The following is a 27,313-nucleotide window of genomic DNA, read 5'->3' as shown; positions in this document are numbered from 1 at the left end:
GGGTGCCAGATACATCGATTTTGAAGCACCAGATTAGAGCCAGAGGCTCTAATAGGCTTCAAAAAAGGCTGGGTGGGCCAACCGGGTGGGCCCACTGGGCCCATCCAGTTGTGTGACAATAGCGAAAGAATATTCACTATTGCCACCCTGAGTCTCCTCCAGGAAGCGGGTCCTGAGACCTGTTTCCCAATTGGCTGAAAGGAGAAGGCATGCTATTGGCCAAGAAAGGGGGAGGAGACGGCCGGCGAGAAGGAACATGAAGGAGCCTGAGGGGGAAGCCGCCGCCTGTCATTCCGAAGGAACAAGGTAAGTAAACTGGTGGGCGGGCGGAGAGATGTGGTGGTGCAGGCTGGAGTGATATGGGGGGGGCAGGTCCATCTGCCGCCCCCCCCCCCCACCCCCGACTGATGGAGCACCAGCAGTCACTGTAACCTACCCAGCGCCACCTTTCTATTACATATTGAGGTGGGGTTCTGTAGCCCTGGGAGACAGCCAGGAATGACAGTAACCAACAACGGTTAGTGCAGGCAGAGAGCATGGAAAATTATCAGCTTAAAATTTCAGACTAGATCACCAAGCATTTTTGTACTATTTGCACTTACTAGATACAGGAAAACACTTTCAGAAGAAAAAGGAACACATTAGAGAAGTTCATTGTTAGGTTTTACATACACTTTAATAGTAAAGTAAAAAGAATGTATATGGCCCCCTTTCAAAAACATCAAGGGCTCATGGATGGCTTCTTTGAATTTAGTAACATTTCCCAGGTAAAGTTTTTATACATTGAAAGCAAGATTTTTTTTATTTATTTTTTTTCCGGCAAATCATGTTTTTCTTTAGTTACACGAAGAAGGTGTGATACAATTAACATAGAGCACAGTCAGGAATAAAATCACTGGTAAGCTTACATAATCACAGGTTAATGCATGTAATAGGCAGGGGAAGGTAGGGTGGTGCAGAACACAGGCACAAAGAAAAACATTCACAAGCATTGGCTTTGGTGTACTGTATAACAAGATAAAGCAAAGTCTGCCCAGAGCGGTATACTCACATGGCTTATTAATGTTTCTTGTCTGCTATCAATTAAGCACTGCTACAATTAGAGACATGCTGCAGTGTTAAACATACACTTGAAACCACGCATCTGGAAACATTAAAGGCAGTGGTTCTTGCAACCTGGAAAGTAGCTGTATGAAGGTTGAGTTGCAGGCCAGGCTCACCCAGGTGCACTGGGGGATGCATAATTTAAAGGCGGTTTTAGATGCACTCCCAATGACTTCTATTAGGCTGTGTATATTCATGGAATCGCATCAAAGTTCTGCATGTTGCCTTTTTGATGCACTTTCAGAAAACACACAGTCTAATAGAAGTCAAAGGAGTACACCCAAAACTGTGTGTAAAATGTTCATGCAATTGCAAGAGTCCAAACTGCAGCGCACCGATGTGAACATAGCGTACTGTCCTTTGCAGCTAATTAAATCCATAAACCCTTTGGAAAGCTAAAACATGAGCAAAGTGTTCCTGTACAACGTCCTTAACCACTTAAGCTCCGGAAGATTTTACCCCCTTCCTGACCAGGCCCTATTTTGCGATTCGGCACTGTGTGATTTTAACAGGCAATTGCGCAGTCGTGTGACGCTGTACCTAAACGAATTTGACGTCCTTTTTTTTCCCAACAAACAGAGCTTTCTTTTGGTGGTATTTGATCACCTGTGCGATTTTTTGATCATGCGCTATAAACCAAAAAAAAGCGTAAATTTTGAATAAAAATAATATTTTTCACATTTTTTTATATGAAATTCCCCCCAAAAAAATGTAAAAATCTACATTTTTTTAACATTTTTGGCCAATTTGTTTTCTGCTACATATGTTCGGTAAAAAAAAAATCACAATAAGCGTATTTTGATTGGTTTGCGCAAAAGTTATGGCGTTTACTAACTACGGGAAAGATTTTTGTCATTTTTGTTGCTTTTTTTTTAACGGCGGTGATCTGCGATTTTCTTTGCGGGACTGCGACATTGCGGCGGACAGATCAGACCCTTGACTGACATTTTTGACACTTTTGAGGGTACCAGTGACATTACTATAGTAATCAGTGCTATACATATGCACTGTTACTGTAAAAATGACACTGGCAGGGAAGGGGTTAACTTTATTGGAGAAGGAGGGGTTAAGTGTGTCCTTGGGGGCGTGTTTCTAACTGTGCAGGGATGTGGCTTTACATGTAACAGCAGAGGTCAACGGTCCTACATAGCAGGACCGTTTGATCTCTGCTGTTACACAAGGGAGAATTACAGGCGGCTGTGTTTACATTAGCTGCCTGCCTTTCTCCCTCTGTAACTGACGATCGCGAGTGACTGGCGGACATCGGGTCCGCCGGTCACTCGCGCGGGGGGGGGGTCCGTGAACAAGCGGGGGCGAGAGCGCGCCTCCAGCGGCGCGTGCTCGCCCCCTATTGGCTCACAGGCTAGTGAAGTACCGGTACTTTGCCTGCACGGGGCTGACCGCCGCAGTATATATACTTGTGGCGGTCGGCAAGTGGTTAAGTCAGCATGTCCCAGCTCACTTGATAGCTGAAGAATTGTGTTACCTGGATTTTGTAACACTCAGGCGTACTTAAGCATGCCCCCATGAGAGGCCACTGTTTTGCCTGCATGGGAGACACAGTTCCATGAATCCACATGCAGACAGTCCCATTTATGTCAAATGGGATGTGACGGCTGCACAAACGCAGTCACTTCTTCCAATTTGACATCTGAGGCAGGCCCGGAGCTAGGAATGAAATGGATAAGCATAGGGCATACATGACAGGGTGGAAGGGGAACCTTACAGCGTGGGGTTAATTATGTAATAAGTGGCAAAGGTATAGTGCTCACTGGATTGGCTGTAGAGACAGGGTAAAGGGGAGGAGTGTAGGAGCACAGTATGCAGGAAGGGGTGTGACAGAATCAGTTGGAGAATTGAAGCCATCAGATGAATGTCTGTGCCACTGCTGCATCCCAACTGACATTAATGAGATTGCCTGTGCAATGATGCACAGAACCCCTGTGCATCCTGTGCAGGCAAAATATGGCCCTTGCATGCTATCTAGTGAGTTGGTACATGCCAAGTTAAGCGTGTTGTACAGGACAGGAACAATGTGCTTGTGATTTAGCCATCCAAAGGGTTTATGGAGTAGTTTTGCTGCAAAGGATAGTACAGCTACTTTACAGGTTTCAAGAACCACTGCCTCTAATATTTCCAGATATGTGGTTTCAAGTGTCTGATACTGCATATTTGCTTATTTTGGAGTTCAGCTTTTATTTAAATTAGTGTTTTTTTGTTCAGTGAAATTTTAGCAAAATCAGCCTCTAATTTTGCCATGTGCCATTGCGGGTAAAAATTAGAGAAAAATAAGTAATTTAAAGCTGCATGTGATAAGCTTAAGGGAGAAAACCACAAGCGCCATTCTAAGTATAGCAGTAAACCATTTTAATACAGTATAAAAAAGTTCTTACCCACAAGAATAGTATAAAAGCAAGCATTTGGTTATAAATGGTGGTCCTGGGCATCAGCATCATAGGGGTCCCTCTTGGTGCAGTCACAGCTGTTCCTAGGAGTGGGGGTCACATGAGTGCTGACTGAAGGCTTCCCCTAAGTTGCGGAGCATGCGTACGTCTGCAGCCCAGCATCTAGGAAGTGATGTCACGGCCCTCAGACGGACGAGCTTCGGTGAACCACGGATCAGGGAAGCCTTCAGCCAGCACTCAGGCGACCCCCTACTCCTAGGAACAGCAGTGACAACACTGAGAGGGACCCCTATGATGCTGATGCCCAAGACCACCATTTATAACCAAATGCTTGCTTTTATACTACTCTTGTGAGTAAGAAGATTTTATACTGTATTAAAATGGTTTACTGCTACACTAAGAATGGCGCTTGTGGTTTTCTCCCCTTTGTTTTAATGACAGAGCTGCTTCTCTCTTCACCACCAGCAGCCGTCACAGTGTGCAGATACCCCATTGGAACTCATCCTGTTTTCCCTCCCCTGCTTCCACCTCCATCAATTTACTACAGACTGCTGATGACTTACTGTTCATCTGGCTTGCGCCAATAGCTGTTTGTTTGTTTGTTTGTTTCATGTGATAAACTTGCATGGAAATGCAATTTTCCTTCCACCACCGAGCAAGAAGCCTTTATCAAGTCAAAGGCTCCCCACTTCTGACCAGCTTTAATTAATTAACTCTATTTATTTGTTTTATGCAGGCAACCAATGGTCAACTGGTAAAGACTATGGAACAAGGGCAACAAATGGGCATCAGTTACAATACATATGAAAGGATCATGTCTAAGCCTCAAGGCAGTGGGGGAACTACCAGGGTCACAAAAGGCGCACTTGCAACTGGCCCCTTGCATTCGGCCACTGTGGGGGGGCCTGGACAATGATTGGGACATACTGTAGTAGTAAACTGTTGGGGAGCGCCGATTCTATCTAGAGGCAACAATCATGGGAGTCAGGACATAGTAGTACACTGTGGCTTACTCAGTAAACTGTGGCTGAGTGAACACTCATTATCACTGGCACAGCGCACTGCCCGTCTATCCTCTATGCCCATTTATCCAAACAGATCCATGTCAGGAGGGGGAAACTGGAGTGGAGGAGAAAGTCAGCTGATCAGCTGATGGGCCAGTAGAGTGAAGGGGGAGGAGCTCTCCCTTTTGTGTGGAGACAGAGTCCCCATGTTGGGAGAGGCATTACTGGAGGCACTGGGAATCCAGACTGAGAGAAGGGAGGGGGAATCGACTGACACAACGAGGAAGTGAGTGCTAGTGTCCCCATCCTACCACCACCATCCCTCTGCCACTGATCCCATACCCCCAACACCGCCACTGATCCAATCCCCCAACCACCACCAATACCGTCACTGATCCCATTCCCCCCCACCACCACTGATCCCACCCCCCCCACCACCACCTCCACTAATCCCCTCCCCCCATCACCACCACTGATCCTATCCCCCACCTCCATCACCACTGATTCCACCACCACCACTGATGCCATCCCCCACCTCCGCTATTGACCCCTCATCACCACCGCCACTGATCCCACACCCCACCACCACCACTGATCCCATCCATCACCACTGATCCCATCCCTCCACCACCACTACTGCCACTGATCCTATCCTCCCACCACTGATGCCATCCTCCCCACCACGCTACTGACACCTCACCACCACCACCACTGATCCCACCCCCACCACCACTGATCCCATCCATCACCACTGATCCCATCCCTCCACCACCAGTACTGCCACCGATCTCATCCCCCCCACCACTACTGCCACTGGTCCCATCCCCCCACTACTGCCACTGATTTCATTCCCTCCCCTGCCTCTGATCCCACCCCCCCCCCAGCTACCACTAACCCCCCCATCACCACTGCTGCCATTGAACCCATCCCCCCACCACCGCCACTGATCTCATCTCTCCACCGCCACCACCTCCACTGATGCCATCCCCCACCACCACCACCATTGATGCCACTGATCCTATCCCCCCCACCACTGCGACTGATCCCATTCCCCCATCACCACTACTGCCACTGATCCCAAGGGGGCACTCAGGAGGATGTAGGGGGGCACTCTGAAGGCACCAGGGGGGCATTCTGAAATACCCTAGTAATAGCAAAGTCGGTGCCAGGGTTTTAAAGGTCGCACTAGTAACTGGGCCCTGGTGTTCTGCCGCCATGTGGGGGCCCCAAGATGGCAGGAGGGGGCCCGCTTCAGAACATGAGAAAGGGCCCCGGGAAAGAGTCAGGAGGGCCCCTTCATGGTTTCTTGCAATGTGGCCCTGAAGGTTCTAGTTACGCCTTTAAGGCCCATCCCCCCCCCCCCCCCAACAAAAAAAAAACACTAAAAACAACTTTAATATCTAATCTCTATATATGCCAAGGCATTTTGCCAAACTCACAAAAACTTAGCTAGCTGCAATGCTCCCAAATTTGGATTCTAGAATTGCAGTTACATCATTGTATGTATAATGTACTTACAAAGTAATGTAAAAGGCATTATATATAATAATACATAAGCTAGCATCACCCCTGGCTGGATTTGTATCACCTTTCTAAGGGTACAATTATGGTAATGCTTATACCTCCAGGGTAATGTCTATGTGTCCTGCTCCACCCTGTTCATCACAATAATATGCTGCTGGCTGATATAATATGTTGTTTCTAGGTTATGAAATTTGTTATTGTTGTTGTAGAATATTTAAAGCAAAAGATCAAATAATACACTGTAGATGTATGATATCTAGACAAAAATTCTCACACACCGATTAGTTGACTTTGCTAATACTGTACAGAAAGTAGTCTATACAACGTCTCTAGATAAACATTTGTCAGTAACAAGAACTGAATCTTACCACATATATATTTTTTTTAAATGCTGCCCATTTATAGCACCCTCCTAGGTAGGTGCAAGGATGAGTGTATAAAAGTTTTTGGTTTATCTGCTTAACAGGAAAACAGCTACATAAATGTATTTGCTTAACAGAGAGTGGTGATCAGCTAGTGTCTTGAAGTTTCACTATGTCCTAGCAAACAAGGAAAGTGCTGAATTATAGGCAGAAACCATGTACATGGGAGCATTAATATTTATACAGCCCTGGCCAATTACAAGGGGAGGTGCCCCTAGCCATACTGGGTTCCTGTATTTATATTTGAGGAGCACATGCACTCTTTCCTAGCAGAGGATTGCACCAGGCTTCGGGAGAGGCGCTGCCTCCCCCGGCACTTGCTGCCATGTGGCCTCAGATGGGTGACCTGAGAGCCCGAAGTCTGTGTGGCTGACCCTGGTCCTACCATAGCTGACAAATGGGGAGTCTTCGGTGCATCTGGTCTAGTATCACGGGTGGAGAAGGCTGCCGGTAGTGCTTCAGGAGCGTTGTGAGTACAGACACCCTAAGACAATGTTTCTCAACTCCGGTCCTCAGGGCACACAGGCCAGATTTTAAGTATTACCTTGGGGAGATGCAGACTAGAATACTGCAATCAATGAGCAGCAAATGATATCACCTGTGATGTATTTCAGTTTTCTTGCAAACCTGGCCTGTTAGTATACCCTGAGGACCGGAGTTGAGAAACACTGCCCTAAGAAGCCTTAGACAGGTAACTTCCTCCTGTGCTCTAAGTCAGCAGAGGGTCCACACAAATAGAACACTGGCTAGTGTTCTTAGTGCTTTGTCCAGGACTGTCCACTACTTTACTAAGGGACATTGCTTAGTTCTTTATCTGCCTTCTTCAGGGACTTCAGCCAAGTTCCACTAGGAAAAGAAGTTACAGTCCTCGGTGTGAATAGTTCTATTTTGAAGTATCCCTTACCCTATCTAAGTTCTTCAAAAAAACAACAAAGCAAAACCCCTAGACTGGCCATTGCAGTAACAACATGAAGCGAGAGTGTGCACCTGGCTGTGTGAAGTGTGAAGCAACCTTGTGCCTGGCTGTGGAGCAAAAGTGGGAAAGACCCAGGCAACATACCAGCGGCTTCTGCGGGGTATCGCTACACATGCATGCAGTTTTGAGTCTGCTGGTAGCTACATCTCTCAATGGTTTTATTATCCATCTCTGCCCTATTACTTGTATTCTTGGATTTGTATTTTGTAGAATGTTTAGTGTGTATTATGTTTCTCAACCTTTTTACTCCAGAGGAATCCTTGAAATAGTTTTCAGGTCTCATGGAACCCTTGTGAAAATCAATTCATTGCTGGCCTGTGGGTCAAATGACCCTTATGTTGATGGTCATTAGGAAGAATGCCCCTCTTACAGTAGTGGTCAGAATGCAACCTTATCAGACAACTAAAACAATCATTGGTTTCATGCAGATGGCTCTGACAAGTGGCATTGACTCCAGAACTCAGGCACCAACAGATTGGAAGTCAATCAGCCACAGCTCAAGAAACCCCTAGGAGGAACCCTAGATTTCTACTGAACCCTGGCTAAGCCTTACAGTGTTTGACCTTGGTAACAGATGGGTGCTCATAGTGACAGTAGAACATAGTGTGGTCATCATGTGGCCTTGAAAAAGGGACCCTGCAAATTATTTGACTGATATGACATTGCACCGATAAAAGTGTCTATCATTGCAATGGAAAGCTGGTGTTGTTGCATCATTCTACAACATAAGGGAGTGATCTTTACTTTTGTATGGACTTACCGTTTGACTTTGTATTACATACATAATTCTTTGCATTGACTATTCTTATGCCTTGTACACACGCATCGATTATTGGCCAGGAATTTTCGGCCAACGTCCGATCGGCCGATTTTCGGCTTGTTAGTATGATGCTTTCGACAACCGACTCCGACTTTTCGACCAAAAAAAATCTGGTGTACAGGCTATAAAATTTTTGTTGGCCGTCAACACAACGGCCGATTTTCCGTCAGTCAGTACAGATTTCGGCAGACAAAAATCAGATGAGCAAGACTGGGCATGCTCAGAGAAGAAAAAACACACGGAAAGTAAACCAGCACATGACATCACTTCTGAAGTTGATTTTTGTTGGCCGAGAAAATTCGTGTGCAGTCTAGGCACATTCCAACCAACAAAACACCACTCTGGACAAAAGTCGGACGATCGGTCGTGTGTACGAGGCATTAGTTTGGTGGGTGATATCATTTACAACTGCTAGTTTACTGACGCTAGGTGGTAAATTTTAATGATAAATAATATACAATGATGATGCTGAGGCTACTCTTTTTTGCTGCTGGGTAAACAGTATGTTGTTTCTGGTTGATATCATTTGTGATTGTTAACAGATCTCATATACAAGATATAATTTGAGCCCTTTACCACAGATACATTATAGGCAAATAACAACTCTTTAGTGAAAGTATCTAAACATAAAGACTTAAAGGCCTGTCACTGAAAACCTATGTCCCTATATTCACACTACACATTTTGTCCACACTTATACTGTGACGCTTTTTCCTATAGATGCCCCAGGTTATTTAGCATCCCTGAAATGTTACTGTATAGTAAGCAGTGCAATGAGGGATATCGGGAATACAAATTCCTGAAGGCCACAGGAAACAATTGGAATTCATGTACGCAAACCAGACTTTAACCACTTTACAACCGGAGGATTTTGCTGTCTTCCGTCCAGGCCACTTTTTGCGATTCGGCGCTGTGCGACTTCAACTGACAATTGCGCGGTCGTGCGACGCCGTACCCAAACGATATTTACGTCCTTTTTTTCCCACAAACAGAGCTTTCTTTTGGTGGTATTTGATCACCTGTGCGATTTTTACTTTTTGCGCTATAAACAAAAAAAGAGCGTTTATTTTGAAAAAATAACAATATTTTTCACAATTTTTTATATGAAATTCCCCCCAAAAAAGATGTAAAAACCAATTTTTTTAAAAGTTTTTGGCCAATTTGTTTTATGCTACATATGTTTGGTAAAAAAAATCGCAATAAGCGTATTTTGATTGGTTTGCGCAAAAGTTATTGCGTTTACTAACAAAGGGAAAGATTTCTGTCATTTTTGGTGTTTTTTTTTTTAACGCGTAATGGCGGCGATCTGCGATTTTTTTTGCGGGACTGCGACATTGCGGCGGACAGACCGGACCCCTGACTGACATTTTTGACACTTTTGGGGGTACCAGTGACATTACTGCAGTAATCAGTGCTATATATATGCACTGTTACTGTAAAAATGACACTGGCAGGGAAGGGGTTAATTTTATTGGAGAGGGAGGGGTTAATGTATGCCTGGTGCTTACTGACGTGTAGGGGGGGAGGTGACTATGTGATTCATGGACAGATCGGATGTCCAGCTATGCTGAACAGTCCGATCTGTCACTCCCTGTCACTATGGAGATCCGCCCGCTGTGTTTACACACAGCGGGCGGATCTCCAGACTCGATCCCCGACGATCGGGTAAGAGCAGCGGCGATCGCCGCTGCTCCTCCCCTGGCCCGACTCCCGCTGTGAATGAAAACAGCGGGAGCGAGCCTCCGGCGGCGCGCAAGCGCCGCCCAGAAGGGGAGGAGTCCAGTCACGTTAATACTACGTGGCTGGACGGGAACGAGCCACTCTGCCGCAGTAGTATTACTGTGAGCGGTAGTAGAGTGGTTAAAGTATAGATTCTGAATGGATGTTGTAGGCCCTCGGCCCTGCTCTTTGCATGTAATAGCCACATGCCATATTTTCACCACTTACCTATCTGAATATAATGACATGTGAAAAAAAATGACCATAAAAGGGCTGCAGTGGGCTTTGGTTCTCCAAGATATTATGAGTCCACCTGTAAAAAATAAATAAATGCATATATTTTTGCAAGGAAAAAAACTCAGATTTATGGATGCAATGCCAGGCTCCTGCAGGCTCTTCTTCCATCTCTCTGTCCATACCGAGGTACACGCTGTCAGTTTACAGAGCTGGAGGAAGTGTTGATGGACTATACGTGTGGTAATCACTGCAGTAAAACAATGAGATGTCACCAACATTCTGCGTACAGTCCTCTCCTTTGATTCCTGGTAATCACTGTTTGTTCCATTGAGAACTACAAGTCCATTTGTTGCGATGGCTGACAGAACTTGTAGTTCATTTATTTACAGCTCCCTGTGAATAAATTATGCGGCTGGGCGGATGGAGCCCCACACAGACGTGCTCATATCAAATGTGGCAGCGGCTGTGGGGGATAATCCTGAGGGTTTCTGGCGGGTGGGGGGAAAATCCACTTGGCACCATGTTACACTGTAAATATGAGTGTAACATGTAACATGGTCTAAAAGATAGATTTAGCCTTTAACCACTTGCTGACCAGCCCCATAGTTATACTGCGGCAGGTTGGCTCTGTTATACGAAACAAAGTACCTGTACGTTGCTTTGTGTAGTAGATAGTGGGAGTGCGCGTGTGCCACCAGAGGTGCATGCAAGCACTGATTTACTGGAGGGGGATCCAATAAGTGGGTCCAGCGGACGCGATGTCTGCCCAGCACCCGCGATTGTTCCCCATGGAGACAGAATGGCGGTCTCCCCAAGCAAACAAGGCAGACCGCTGTTCTGTCAGTGATGAACACAGGAATCCTGTGCTCCTCCTATTTAGGTATATATATATACAGTATCTCACAAAAGTGAAGACACCCGTCACATTTTTGTAAATATTTTATTATATCTTTTCATGTGACAACACTGAAGAAATGACACTTTGCTGCAAAGCAAGGCCCGAAAAAAAAAAAAAAAAATAGCGCAGGGCAGACATGACCATGTGAAGAGGGGAGACAGGGCAGGTGTGAGTTAAATTAAATTGTTTTGAGTTGGGGGGTATTCAGGGATTGGTGTATCAGGTTTGGGAGGGGTTGAGGTACAGTTAGGAGGGGTGGCCCCTCAGATTGGAGGTCAGTGGAAGTTCAACGGACGAAGGAAGAAGAAGCTTGGTCACCCACCTTTTTTCTCTGCAGAGCATCTCACCTCAGCTTCCCTGGTCTGTGATGGCGGATTTGGACGTTTTGCTGGAGCAAATCAAGGCCGCTGCTGCGGTGAAGGGGACTGAGTGGCTCCGGTCCCAGGTCTCCACGTTGATGGGGGTTCAGGACTCTGCACAGGATTCGGAGGGGCTTGCGGTCCCGCGGGCTCGGCGGTCACGGCCGCCGGAGCGTTTTTCACCGGACCCTTCCCCTCGAGCTCAGCGTCATCCTAGGAGCCCCGCCAGGGACCCTTCAGGGCCGCCGGCTAAGCGTACTCCTGCTGCGGCCGTGCGCGCCTCTGGGAGGAATCCTCTGCATGGACGGAGCTCTGGGGGTAGTGGGGGGAGGCGGCCTTCGGTCTCTCCCCGTCCCTCTCGCCGGGGTGCTGCTGGACTGGCGGGCTCCCCTACTGGCGATGCTCCGGTCGGAGGGGTGCCTCGGCGTGGGAGCGGCTTCATGGCGGCCGGTGGCAGCAGTGATCGGCGGGACTCGGAGTCGGCCTCGGCTGGGCGCAGAGAGATGACGCGGCGGGGCAAGTCACGTGGCCGGGTCATCGGAAGTTCGGCTGGTTCACAGAGGTCTCCGTCGGGCGGAGCTGGAGTACGGGGGCGTGGACGCCTGTCGCTCAGCTCTGCAGATGGCGGGAGTGCGACACCTGGTGGACGGATGTCGGCGGTGCCCGGGGACGATCGTTCGGAAGGCGAGGTGTCCGGATCGGATGTGGAAGAGGATGTCGGTGGTCGGTCGGCGACGAGGGAGGCTGGATCGGCGGCTGGGGGCGCCCCCCCTGGGCAGACAGGTGAGGTCACAATTCCTTCTCTGGCTTTGTCTGATTTGCGGGGCTTGTTTGATGTGGGGGGTGGGAGTGCTGGAGGGGCTCGGGGGGTGGGGGTGTCCCGGCCAGTGGGGGCGGGGACCCCGGAAGGGGGTGATGATGGGGGTTTGAGGGGCTTCCTCCTGGGTCTACGGGACCTCTTGGGGCGTTTGCCCCCGGGGGACGGGGGCCGCTTGTCTCCAGCGGCGGCTTGGGTGCCTCCGGCGGGGGGCTCGGGCACGGAGCCGGGGGGGGCCCCGGGGCTGGCGGGGCCGTCTTCCACGGGGCTAGTTGCGGGGGGGGCTGGGGCCCCTCCCCAGGTTGTTGGTGCGCCGGCAGTGGTGGCAGTGACGGCCGGGGCGGCGGGGGACAAGACCGGGACGGCGAAGGAGGGGAAGGCGGACGCTGTTCGCCTGGACGATTCAGCGAAAGGTGAGGTATATGTTTGTTTTGAGGGCCCACTGGGGGCACATTTGAAGCAGGAAGTCCGGGAGAGGATCTGGAAGGGTGAGTACGTGGAAATCTTCACGCTGTTGCCCCTCGAGAAGTTTCACCTGGACAGGGTTAAACCGGAGGAGCGCAAGAAGGAGGACGAGGAGGCGCGACGCTATCGGCTTATCCCTCGGACCTTCGCCAATTGGCTGCAGGCCTTTGCCATTCTGGCGGGCGTCATAGGGGAAAAGGCGCCGGAAAACTGCTCGGCCCTGTTCTGCTACATGGACGCTGTAGGGGAAGCCTATCGGGTTTACGGGGGGTCGGCCTGGCTGCGGTACGACGAACAGTTCCGGCAGCGGAAGGCGGTTAGGCCGTCCTTGCAGTGGGACCACAAGGACATCAGCCTGTGGATGCGGCTCATGTCGTCTGCGAAGGCTCCGAATCAGTTTTTTCCAGGGGGGGCCGGTGGTTCTGCGACCCCGGGACAGCCGGCCGCAAAGAGGAGGGGTTTCTGCTGGCAATTTAATGAGGGTTCCTGTAAGTCAATTCAAACATGAATGCTCCGGTTGCGGAGGTTCCCATTCCTTGGCTCGGTGTTTTAAGTCCGGAAAAGGGCGGTCCGGAGAGCCTTCGCACAAAGGGGACGACGCCGGTGAGGGTGGAAAGGCTGCGGCCTTTTCTAGATAGGTACCCCGATAGGGCGGCTGCCCGACTTCTGGGGGAGGGTTTTGCGGTAGGTTTTCGTATCCCTTGCTCTTTGGCCTCTGTGCCGCCGGTGGCGAGGAATTTGCGTTCGGCATTGCGCCACCCTTTGGTGGTGTCGGATAAGTTGCACAAGGAAGTGGCTCTCGGTCGCATGGCGGGCCCGTTTTCGGAGGTGCCGGTGCGTGACTTGGTGGTTTCGCCGTTGGGGGTGGTTCCCAAGAAGGAACCCAACAAGTTTCGCCTCATTCACCACCTCTCCTTCCCAAAGGGTGGGTCTGTGAATGACGCCATCGACCCGGATGCCTGTACGGTGTCTTACATTTCCTTTGACGCCGCGGTGGCCTGGGTGCGACATTATGGGCGGGGGGCCTTGATGGCCAAATCGGACATTGAGGCGGCGTTCAGGTTGCTCCCGGTTCACCCGGACAGTTTTCGATTGCTGGGCTGTCGGTGGCAAGGGGCGTATTATGTGGATCGCTGCCTTCCTATGGGCTGCTCCATATCGTGCGCGCTGTTTGAGACCTTCAGTTCCTTTGTGGAGTGGGTGGTTCGGGAGGTTTCCGGTGTGAATTCGGTGATCCACTATTTGGACGACTTTCTGTGTGTGGGCCCGCCCTCGTCCAACGGGTGCGCGATCCTGCTTGCCACGTTGCAGCATGTGGCCGGGAGCTTCGGCATTCCGTTGGCCCCCGACAAGACGGAAGGCCCGACCACGGTGCTCAGCTTCCTGGGCATTGTCGTGGATTCGGAGGCCATGGAGTGTCGCCTACCGGAGGATAAATTGGGGGCTTTGAGAGCTGAAATTGAAGGGGTGCTGGGTTTGCGCAAGATTCAGTTGCGCAGCTTGCAGTCGTTGCTGGGTAAATTGAATTTTGCCTGCCGCATTATGCCCATGGGCCGGGTTTTCTGCCGACGGCTGTCGGCGGCGACTTCGGGGGTGAAGTTGCCCACTCACTTCGTCAGGCTCAACAGGGAACACAGGGATGACTTGCGTCTGTGGCACGGTTTTTTGGCCACATACAATGGTAGATCCTTGTGGATGGCCGGGCCGATCAGCAACTTTGATTTGGAACTGTTTACCGATGCTGCTGGTTCGGCGGGGTACGGGGCTTTTCACCGGGGGGCGTGGAGCGCCGCCCCTTGGCCGGGGGCATGGCAGGCAGCGGGGCTGGTCAGCAACTTGGTGTTGCTGGAACTGTTCCCGGTGGTGGTGGCCCTGGAGATTTGGGGGGCGGAGTTCAGGAACCTGAAGGTTCGCCTCCATTGCGACAATCTCGGGGTGGTTCAGGTGATCAACCGCGCGTCGGCTTCGTCTCAGCCGGTGGTGCGCCTCCTCAGGTATTTGGTTTTGCGGTGTCTGCGGTTGAATGTTTTCCTGTACGCTGTGCACATTCCGGGGGTTAAGAATGATATTGCTGACGCGCTGTCTCGTTTTCAATGGGACAGGTTCCGGGAGTTGGCACCGGCAGCGGAGCAACGCGGAGTCACGTGTCCGGAGTGGCTATGGGGGATTGCCTTGGGGTCCTCGCTGGATGGATCAGGAAGTCGGTGAGCGAGTCCACGTGGTCGGCTTATTGCAAGGTATGGTTGGAGTGGCTGGAGGTGTTGCGGGTGGCATCGGTGGATCCTCTGGGTCCGGAGGTCAGGTGGGTGTTACTTTCTTTTGTCTCTGATCATTTTGAGAGGGGCGCGTCGGCTTCCGCTGTGGCTCGCAAGTTGTCCGGCTTGGCCTTTCTGTTTAAATTTCTGGGTTGTCAGGATTACACGAAGGACTTCGTGGTGAGACAAGCGTTACGGGGCTATTCCAGGGCTTATCGGAGGAGGGACACTAGGCGCCCGGTGTCCTTCGCTCTTTTGCAGGACGTCTGCCGGCAATTGGGGGAGCACTGCGCCTCGAGTTACGAGGTGGTGTTGTTTAAGGCGGCCTTTTCTCTCGCTTTTTTCGGGGCTTTCTGGATTGGGGAATTGGTCAGCTCCTCCCGGACGGTGCCGGGGGGCCTATTGGGTCAGGATGTCTCTGTCGGTCGGGAGGGGGTTACTATCCTCCTTCGACGGTCCAAAACGGACCAGGGTGGCAAGGGGGTCCGTGTCCGGTTGTTCGCGGTGCCGTCTTCACCGCTGTGCCCGGTAGGGGCGGTTCGGGATTACTGGGCAATCCGCCCTTCGCGGCCCGGTTCATTTTTAATGCATGCGGACGGGTCGTCGTTATCTCGTTTTCAATTTGTATCGGTGTTCAGAAGGTGTGTGGGCTCTTTGGGTTTGGATGCCAGTAGGTTTGCATCTCATTCCTTTCGGATCGGGGCGGCCACTGAGGCTGCACGCTGGGGATTGAACGACGATGCGGTCAAACGCATTGGGCGCTGGGAGTCTAGGAGGTTCTTGTTGTACGTTCGTCCACAGCTGTTGGTGTAGGGTATGTACGGGGGGTGGTTTTTGTCGCTGGGGGGGTGTGGGCCCGGCTGGTTATCTGATTATTGGTTGGTTTTCTTTTCCTTTTGTCCCCTTTTCTTGTAGGTTTGGAACCCTGCCTTGTTTGGATCGTGGGACACTCGTATGTTTTCTGGGGGGCCCGGAGAGCTGATGTGCGTCCTAATGGTAGACAACTTGGTTTTTCTCGGCACGAGGCTTGTGTCAGGTGGCTGGGGGTGCCGGGGCTTACTTGGGGCAGGGTCCTTCCCGAAGTGCATCGTTTCGCCCGGTTGGACAGGCAGCCGGATGTTTTGGTGCTGCATGCCGGGGGCAACGATTTGGGGGCCAGGTCCGCGCGGGCCTTGATCAGGGACATAAAGTTGGATTTCCTTAGGCTGCGCACGGCTTTTCCGGCGCTGCTTGTAGTTTGGTCGGATATGGTGGCCCGCACGCCCTGGCGCATGGCCAGGTCGGTCGCGCGCCTTAATAAGGCTCGGATTAAGTTGAACAAGGAAGTGGGGCGCTTTGTGTGTCGGAATGGGGGGTTGGTGGTTCGCCACCTGGAGTTGGAAGTGGACACATGGCGGTATCTGCGGGATGATGGAGTCCACCTCAATGCGGTGGGTATAGATTTATGGGCCCTGGGATTACAGGATGGGATCCAGCGAGCCTTGAGGGTTTGGGGGGGCACGCAAGGGTAAGGTGTCACCCTTGGGTGCTGGTGACGTTTTGTTGGTCTTTGCTGGCGGGGGAGGTGAACAGTTTAGGATAAGGGTATGGTTGGGACTCATCGTTGGTATGGGTCCCTATGGTGCATTCCATTTAATGTCAGTTTAAATGGAATTCAAAATGGTGGCACTGCGGGGAGTGGTTTGTCTCCGAGCCGGTGACGCGGCTGGAGGCCTATCAGGGCACAGGTCCCGCAGTGCAGGATTTGGAATTATTTGGAGGAGCCTCAAAGACCAACAGGCCTAATGACTGATTGTTTTATGTTTGTAAGGAATGTTTTTTCTCCTTATGTTAATTTTAAGGTAAAAGGGTTAATAAAATGGCTGCTGTGGCCAATTAACTCCAAGCACGGTGTGGTCTCAATTATTTAGGTAAAGGGAAAGGTTTATGGCATGGGGGTGGAGCCTTTGGCTTTAAGCAGCCTAAGAGTTTGGGGGTGACATCTATTCTACATTGGTCAAGCAAGGCCCGAAGCGAAAAAAAAAAAAAAAAAATAGCGCAGGGCAGACATGACCATGTGAAGAGGGGAGACAGGGCAGGTGTGAGTTAAATTAAATTGTTTTGAGTTGGGGGGTATTCAGGGATTGGTGTATCAGGTTTGGGAGGGGTTGAGGTACAGTTAGGAGGGGTGGCCCCTCAGATTGGAGGTCAGTGGAAGTTCAACGGACGAAGGAAGAAGAAGCTTCCCACCCACCCTCCCTAATTTCTGGGACTGTTATGGTTGATTTTGATTCATGTCTTTTGTGCTTTCTGTCCTTTCTGGGGGAATTTTATATTGTCATGGCAGCTGGGCGTTTTGTTGGTCTTTGCTGGCGGGGGAGGTGAACAGTTTAGGATAAGGGTATGGTTGGGACTCATCGTTGGTATGGGTCCCTATGGTGCATTCCATTTAATGTCAGTTTAAATGGAATTCAAAATGGTGGCACTGCGGGGAGTGGTTTGTCTCCGAGCCGGTGACGCGGCTGGAGGCCTATCAGGGCACAGGTCCCGCAGTGCAGGATTTGGAATTATTTGGAGGAGCCTCAAAGACCAACAGGCCTAATGACTGATTGTTTTATGTTTGTAAGGAATGTTTTTTCTCCTTATGTTAATTTTAAGGTAAAAGGGTTAATAAAATGGCTGCTGTGGCCAATTAACTCCAAGCACGGTGTGGTCTCAATTATTTAGGTAAAGGGAAAGGTTTATGGCATGGGGGTGGAGCCTTTGGCTTTAAGCAGCCTAAGAGTTTGGGGGTGACATCTATTCTACATTGGTCATGTAAAGTAGTGAGTGCACAGCTTGTATAACAGTATAAATTTGCTGTCCCCTCAAAATAACTCAAAACACAGCCATTAATGTCTAAATCTCTGGCAACAAAAGTGATTACACCCTTAATTGCAAATGTCCGAATTGGGCCCAAAGCGTCCAAATTTTGTGTGGCCACCATTATTTTCCAGTACTGAATCAACCCTCTTGGGTATGGAGTTCACCAGAGCTTCACAGGTTGCCACTGGAGTCCTCTTCCACTCCTGCATGATGACATCACATTGCTGGTGAATGATAGAGAACTTGCTCTCCACCTTCTGTTTGAGGATGCCCCACAGATGCTCAATATGGTTTAGATCTGGAGACACAGGTAGGTGCTAGGTAAAAGTATAATGGGCCTTGGCTGCTTAACAGCAGGGCCATGATTTCAGCTGGACTGTCATGTCTCCCAGGTGTGGTTACTGAGAGGGGTGTCTCCCCACTGGCTCTGTGGGAGGATTCTCATTGGGCAGTGGAGGAAATCCAATCAGTGGCCCATTCAGGCTTGTATCTACCCCAGAAGGCAGATTCCCCTGCAGAGGATTCTGGGAGTGGGTATAAGTTTGAGGGGAACGCATGACCCAGCGTCTTTGGTGGGAAACAGAGTCCCAGGAGGGAGGGTACGGCTGTCTCTTCTCCTGCCAGAAGGATTAGGTGTCTTGGGTGGCTGCCTGAGTATCCAGAAGAGAGAGCTGAGCTGCAAAGAGGATCCAGTGTGCCGAGGAGCAGTGGAGAAAGAGGGGTTCAGTTCCAGGAAAGCCTTCCAAGATCGTGAGTACTGTGAACTGCCCCTGGGGTCTGCCTAGTGTAGAGGGGACCACTTCGGTGAAGGTCCCAGGGATCCTAGAGCCTGTAAGTGTAAAGGGGGTTGCCTAGTGAAAGGACCCTGAAGTGTAAAGGGGGTTGCCTAGTGAAAGGACCCTGGAAGTGTAGAGGGCGCGCGTGTAGAGGGGACCACTTCGGTGAAGGTCCCAGGGATCCTAGACCCTGTAAGTGTAAAGGGGGTTGCCTAGTGAAAGGACCCTGAAGTGTAAAGGGGGTTGCCTAGTGAAAGGACCCTGGAAGTGTAGAGGGCGCACCAGCGGTTGGGCCCTGAAGAGTTAAGTGTGCAGTGTTAAGAGTTGCAGCAGTACAAGCAGTTACAAGGAGCTACCTCAGTCAGTGAAGGGCTGGAGGGAGTCATACACAGGACTTTTGAGCTATACAGAGTGTCAAGATTCAAGGAGCATTACAGTCCTGGATCTTCTGAGTTAACCAAGGAGTTAAAATAGAAGTTTCAGCACTTTTAGCAGAACAGTATTTAAAGTGCCAGGAAGCGTTGGTCGGCATTCAGCTGGCGTCAGGACAGCGCTAATAGCGTTGAGAGTTGCAGCAGAAGCAGTTACCTCGGTCAGGAAGGACTGGAGGGAGCAGTGCTAGACTTTTGAGCTAACCAGAGTGTCAGAAGTCAGTCTTCAGTACACTGCTTGACTTTTGAGCTAACCAGAAGTGTCAGAAGTTACAAGTCAGATTCACAAGCGCCAACGGGTGTTGACCGGCATTCAGGCAGCGTCAGTAGGCATTTTTCTTCAAGAGTCCCAATTTGTACCTAGTTGAGCCAGAGGAGTATCCCACTCATTCCCTTCTCCCATCCCCATTATAAAATAAACAACACAAACCAAAGATGCCGGAATGGTCATTGTCTCAGTTCTCACACTTGGGTTTTCAACTTAAATGTGTTGGAAATATCTCTGGTAACAATGGCAGACCCACCTCAGGCCCAATGCCTGGAAATATTGCTACACATGCTTGGCCAGTCCATCACCTTTACCCTCAGCTTCTTCATCAAGGCAGTGGACCTCTTGGAGGTGTGCTTGGGGTTGTTATCATGTTGGAATACTGCCCTGTGGCCCAGTCTTCGAAGGGAGGGGATCATTCTCTGCTTCAGTGTGTCACAGTACATGTTTGCATTCATGGTTCCCTCAATGAACTGTAGCTCCCCAGTGCTGACATCACTCATACAGCACCAGACCATGACACTCCCACCACCATGCTTGACTGTAGGCAAGACAGACTTGTCTTAGTACTCCTCATCTGGTTGCCGCCACACAAGCTTGACACCATTTGAACCAAATACGTTTATCTTGGTCTGATCAGACCACAGGACATGGTTCCAGTAATCCATGTCCTTAGCCTGCTTGTCTTCAGCAAACTGTTTGCAGGCTTTCTTGTGCATCATCTTTAGGTGATGCTGCCTTCTGGGATGACAGCCATGCAAAACGATTTGATGCAGTGTGCGGCGTATGGTCTGAGCACTGACAGGCTGACCCCCCCACCCCTTCAACCTCTGCAGCAATGCTGGCAGCACTCATACGTCTATTTCCTAAAGACAACCTCTGGAAATGATGCTAAGCACATGCCTCTTTGGTTGACCATGGCGAGGCCTGTTCTGAGTGGAACCTGTCCTGTTAAACCGCTGCATGGTCTTGGCCACCATGCTGCAGCTCAGTTTCAGGGTCCTGGCAATCTTCTTATAGTCTAGGCCATCTTTATGTAGAGCAACAATTCTTTTTTCAGATCCTCAGAGAGTTTTTTTGCCATGAGGTGCCATGTTGAACTTCCAGTGACCAGTATGAGAGAGTGAGAGTAATACACCGAATTTAACACACCTGCTTCTCATTCACACCTGAGACCTTGTAACACTAACGAGTCACGTGACTCCGGGGAGGGAAAATGGCTAATTGGGCCCAATTTGGAATTTTTTACTTAGGGGTGTGCTCACTTTTGTTTCCAGCGGTTTAGACATTAATGGCTGTGTGTTGAGTTATTTTGAAGGGACAGAAAATGTACACTGTTATTCAAGCTGTACACTCACTACTTTACATTGTAGCAAAGTGTCATTTCTTCAGTGTTGTCAAATGAAAAGATATAATAAGATATTTACAAAAATGTGAGGGGTGTACTCACTTTTGTGAGATACTGTATATCCACAGGTATGTTAATCCAGTAAGTAAATCCCCCACACAGTTGGAAAGCATCCCCTCGGTACACATTTAACCCTTTGAGCGCCCCTGGTTTTAACCCTTTCCCTGCCAGTGTCATTAGTACAGTAACAGTGCATATTTTTAGCACTGATTACTGTAGTAATGTCACAGGTCCCCCCAAAAGTGTCAAAAGTGTCCAATTTGACTTCCGCAACGTCGCAGTCCCACTAACTAATTGCCGTCATTACTAGTAAAAAATAAATAAAAATGACATAAATCTTTCTCCTAGTTTGTAGACGCGATAACTTTTGCGCAAACCAATCAATATACACTTATTGGGATTTTTTTTTACCAAAAATATGGAGCAGAATACATATTGGCCTAAAATGATGAAAAAACATTTAATTTATTTTTTATTTTTATTGGGAATGTTTTATAGCAGAAAGTAAAACATATTGTTTTTTTTTTTTTTTCAGAATTGTCACTCTTTTCTTGTTTATAGCACAAAAAATAAAAAACCCCAGAGGGGATCAAATACCACCAGAAGTATGCTCTATTTGTGGGGAAAAAAAAGGACAGTAATTTTATTTGGGTACAGCGCCGCACGCCAGGACAATTGTCAGTTAAATTAACACAGTGACGTATCACAATAAATGGCCTGGTCATTAACGGGGGAAAAGCTTCCGGTCCTTAACTGGTTAAAGCTGAACTCTGGGATAAGCAAAATGTCTGAATACAAGGGCCATGTGTAGAGTTGAGCGGACACCTGGATGTCCGTGTTCGGCGGGTTCGGCCGAACTTGAAAAAAAAGTCCGGGTCCGTGTCCCGGACTTTTGCCGAACTTTTCCCGGACACCGAACCCCATTGAAGTCAATGGGGACCCGAACTTTCATGCACTAAAATGGCTCTAAAACACCAATGGAAAGGGCTTGAGTGCTGCAAATGGCAGCAAAGCGTAGTTAAGAGCATGGCAAGTGCTCTGCAAACAAATGTGGATAGGGAAATAACTTAAAACAACCAAAAAAAAAACAGAAAAATAAAACAATGTTCTTCATCTCTGAAGGACGAGGCCCATATGGAGTAGGAGGGAGGTTGAGGTGGTGGTGGATGTGGCGGTGTCATAGGCGTGCGCACAGGGTGTGCCGGGTGTACCTGGGCACACCCTAATCACCTAGGGCACATTAGCATTATCGCTCTGTTTGCCAGTGAGGAGATGGGAAAGATCTCCCTCGGACCTGCTCTGCTCTATTTCACTTTGCCAGCAGGGAGAGTAATGTATCGGGGCCATGTACATGTAGGGAAACACATGCATGTGTATTTAAACTTTGGGGTGCACACCCTAATGCAATAGGCTGCGCACACCTATGGGCGGTGTAGGTGGAAGTGGCGGTGGAGGAGGACCAGGGCCGGATTAAGAGCATCATGGGCTTGGTGCTGAGGATTTTGAAGGGCCTTAACGGCCGTGCCTTGGCATGCACCCAGAGGAGGAAGGGTGCAGCCATGCATGCCTAATTCAACATGGGATGCTGTCTCTGAAGCCCATAAACACATCCATGCATCGGCAACTGTCCCTACTTGTCCGGCCTTCGTGCTGTGTGGGGAGGTTCTGAGGGAGCTGCCTGGGGAAGCGAGCATAGAAGCCAGACTTCTGTGTTTACAAGTGACAGAAGAGCGGTAACAGTGAATATGGCCAACCCGGGCCCTATATGAAGGTAGGGGCCTGGAGCTGCAGCTCCAATAGCCCCTATGTTAATCTGTCCCTGAGAAGGACGAGGTAGCCAACACTGCTTTTTTTCAGAAATTTTAAATGAGGGTACACCCCAAAAGAGTGAGAGAGCAAAAATAGAACAATGGCTGGGTAAGGTCGGAGTATGAGATGCACCCCAAAAATTGGAAAGGTGTATCTCACACGTACCGACACAGACTATCCCGCAATTTAATTGTTTATACCCAAAGGTTTTTATTGAATAGCGGAATAGAAAATATAATAAAAAAAAAAGGTGTATGTATCTCACGCCTACAGAACCAGACTAGGCCCCAGTTACTATTTTTTGTACCCCCAAAGGCAGGATGAGGAGTAGGAGGAGTTCGGAACAGGCAGCACCCTCAAATCCTCGGAAGTGTGAGATGCACCCCAAAAATTGGAAAGGTGTATCGCACACTTACCAACACAGACTATGCCGCAATTTAATTGTTTATACCCAAAGGTTTTTATTGAATAGCGGAATAGAAAATATTATCAAAAAAAAGGTGTATGTATCTCACACGTACAGACCCAGACTAGGCCCCAATTACTATTTTTTGTACCCACAAAGGCAGGATGAGGAGTAGGAGGAGTTCGGAACAGGCAGCACCCTCAAATCCTCGGAAGTATGAGATGCACCCCAAAAATTGGAAAGGTGTATCTCACACGTACCAACGCGGACTATCCCGCAATTTAATTGTTTATACCCAAAGGTTTTTATTGAATAGTGGAATAGAAAATATGATATAAAATTGGTGTGATTTATCAATAGCACATGTGAACAGCAGTGTCTTATATCAGTCAGCTCTGCTGCAGGCTATGGAGGGAAAAAAAAAATTCCCCTTTTAAGTTTGTAATTTTTAACTAGATTAGTACAGACTATGCCACAATTTAATTTTTTAAACCCAAGGGTGTATATTGAATAGTGGAATAGAAAAAAGTGTATAACTTTTGAAATCACTCAATAATAGCACATGTAAACACAGCAGTGTATTATCACAGTCAGCACAGCAGCACTGAAGGAAAAACGCTGCACACAGTGACTGATGAAAAAGACTTTTCTCCCTCCTCCTCAGTGGGCAAAAAAGATTGTTTTCACTGCACCCCACACACAGCAAAATCGATGTGGACCAGCTCTGCTGCAGGCTATGGAGGGAAAAAAAAAATTCCCCTTTTAAGTTTGTAATTTTTAACTAGATTAGTACAGACTATGCCACAATTTAATTTTTTTAACCGAAGGGTGTATATTGAATAGTGGAATACAAAAAAGTGTATAACTTTTGAAATCACTCAATAATAGCACATGTGAACACAGCAGTGTATTATCACAGTCAGCACAGCAGCACTGAAGGAAAAACGCTGCACACAGTGACTGATAGAAAAGACTTTTCTCCCTCCTCCTCAGTGGGCAAAAAGATTGTGTTCACTGCACCCCACACACAGCAAAATCGATGTGGACCACTGACACCTGCCTATCTCCAGCCTCTCCCTAAAAGGATTGATAAGATCGGTCACTGCAAACCCCCCCCCACACAGCAAAATCGATTGTAGAACACTGACCCTAAAAATCAGCAGCCTCGCCCTAAAATGCCCTACAACTCGCCCTGCCTAAAACACTCCGACCTGTCCCTCAATTCTATCCGGACACAAATGATTTTTGCCTGTCTGTCCCTAATCAGCAGCCAGCACGATGTGTGCTCTGTCCCTCAAATACAGCATAATGACGCAGCGGCGCTCCGTCTCGAACTTATAAAGACTTGGTCACATGCTTCAGATGGCCAATCACAGCTACTAATACATTTGTAGGCATGGCTGGGATGGCTTAAGGCACACCAGTTAAACGCTTGTTGATTGGCTGTTGAAAGCCCGCCATGAAAAGCACGCCAATACATACAAAACTCGGAAATAAAATGACCGAACACGGATTTTTACCCGAACATACAGTAAAGTTTTCGGGTCCGTGTTCGGGTAACAAAAATCCAATTATTCGGTACGAACACGAATAATACAGTCCGTGTTCGCTCAACCCTAGCCATGTGTATTCTTATTTGAAACATAGTGTGATTTGTGAATTTCTTCCAGAACTGAGCATTAATCCAGTGTGAAAACTTTGCCAGTGTGCAAGAGCTTCCTGTAATAAAGACCTGTCCCTCTGGTTGTACAGGGTGACTGGTCTTATTCTTTAACCCCTCATGCAGTTTTCTGAAAGCAGCCTATAGTGGGTGAAGCCTCTGGATCCTTTCCATGGCTCTGATCTCTACACAGACTATGTACAATAGAGCAATGACTCCAATGATACTTTTATAATGTAATATCAGTTGCCAAAGGCATTTGGTGCACCCAAAGGGGATTCATATCATATGTGGTTATTGATTTCAATATTTTAAGATGTTTTGTGCCTGGAATTCCACTTTAAAGTGACATTAAAGGTTCTTTTTTTTTTTTTTAAATAGCAAACGTCAAATTATCCTGCTCTGTGCAATGGTTTTGCACAGAGCAGCCCCAATCCTTCTCTTCTTGGGTCCCCGCCGGCGCTCTAGGCCCCTTCTTCCTGCCTAGTGCCCTCATAGCAAGCAGCTTGCTATGGGGGCACTTGAGCAGGCTCACTTCCGAGCCCCTGCTCTATCTGTTTATTCAAACACAGAACACGGCTTGGCTCCGTCCCCGCTCACTCCTTTTTGGCTCACTGGCTGTGATCAGTCAATGAGGAGGGAAAGATCAGGGAAAGTCAATGCTCTTGTGCACATCCCTAGATGGAAATGGGGCTTAGGTAAGTTTTAGGGGGCCTGCACAGAAAAGGTTTTTTACCCTGATACATAGAACACATAAAGGTAATACATCCTTGAACCTTTACAACCATTTTTAGCATATATTTTAATAACTTTATTACCGTACTATAGTCAAAGGATGGCTACAGCGCTGCACTATCATTCTGAAAGGGCATCCATAGACATCCTCCCAGAACCCCACCCCCTGCGCGCCCCCTGCCCTGCAAATTGGGAGCACTCTGTGACCGATGTGTCTCTCGGACACAGCTGCTCACAGATCGGGGTAAAGGGTAGGGATGATCGAACGGTTCAGGTCGACCATCGGTTCGACCCGAACATTGACTGTTCGAAATTCGGCCGAATTCCGAACTTTTTGCGGTAAAAGTTCGGAATTCGGCACCAGAACCACCCAAAATGCAATGGGACAGGAACTGGGCTTTAATAGCCCGTGATTGGACCAGCAACGTGAGTAAAAGCCAATTGAGGGGGCAGGAGGATGCTAGGAATGTGATTGGAGTGACTAGGGGGTCCAGAGGCCAATCAGTAGTGAATACGCCCCCCCAGTATACAACATAGCCCCGCCAAATCTCTAGCAGGGCTGTGGAAGAGAGTGGAAGCAGTTCTGTTACTCCTGCTGCAAAAGTGTCATTTAGCAATTATTAGTGAGAGGAAAGGGATATCTAGTGTAGTTAGGGTACTATATACCACTATAGTTAGATTCAAAAATCTAGTTTCTGTAGGGAAAGTGTTAAGTGTCAGGGTGACCCTAATGTAGTTTAGGGTGAACTGACTCTGACAGCTATGCCAGGGTGACCGAACTCATCCATGTCAGGGTGACCGCCAGAGAAAAAAGATCATTTTTCTTATAATTTTTAGTAGAGCAGGGATGTGGCTCCGCTCCTTTCACACCTGGGCGTTTTTGTTTCAGGCGTTTATTGGGCTTTTTTGTGGACGTCTTTGGAGGCAGGCATGACATCTGAACTTCTGTGTAGGGGTATATATACACACACACATATATGTATACATACACATACACACATATAGGTGTGAAAGGAGCAGAACCCCATCCATGCGCTAATGAAATTATTTGCAGGGATGGGGTTCCGCTCCTTTCACACCTATATGTGTGTGTGTGTATATATATATATATATATGTGTGTGTGTGTATATATACCCCTATACAGAAGTTCATATGTCATGCCTGCCTCCAAAGACGCCCAAAAAATGCCCAATAAATGCCTGAAAAAAACACATCTGGGTGTTTTTGTTTCAGGCGTTTATTGGGCTTTTTTGTGGACGTCTTTGGAGGCAGGCATGACATCTGAACTTCTGTGTAGGGGTATATATACACACACACATATATGTATATATACACATACACACATATAGGTGTGAAAGGAGCAGAACCCCATCCATGCGCTAATGAAATTATTTGCAGGGATGGGGTTCCGCTCCTTTCACACCTATATGTGTGTATGTGTATATACCCCTATACAGAAGTTCAAATGTCATGCCTGCCCCCAAAGACGCCCAAAAAATGCCCAATAAACGCCTGAAAAAACACACCTGGGCGTTTTTGTTTCAGGCGTTTATTGGGCATTTTTGTGGACGTCTTTGGATGCAGGCATGACATCTGAACTATAGGGGTATATATACACACACACATATATGTATATATACACATACACACATATAGGTGTGAAAGGAGCGGAACCCCATCCCTGCAAATAATTTCATTAGCGCATGGATGGGGTTCCGCTCCTTTCACACCTATATGTGTGTATGTGTATAGATACATATATGTTTGTGTGTATATATACCCCTACACAGAAGTTCAGATGTCATGCTTGCCTCCAAAGATGCCCAAAAAATGCCCAATAAATGCCTGAAACAAAAATGCCCAGGTGTGAAAGGAGCGGAACCCCATCCCTGCGCTAATAAAAATTCTAAGAAAAATTATCTTTTTTTTCTGGTTCTGCACATGCTACAGAGCCAAAACTTCACAGGTAC

This window comes from Pelophylax lessonae, assembly GCF_965119305.1.
Source record: "Pelophylax lessonae genome assembly, chromosome: 4".
NCBI lineage: Eukaryota > Metazoa > Chordata > Amphibia > Anura > Ranidae > Pelophylax > Pelophylax lessonae.
Note: the sequence above shows the minus strand (reverse complement) of the source record.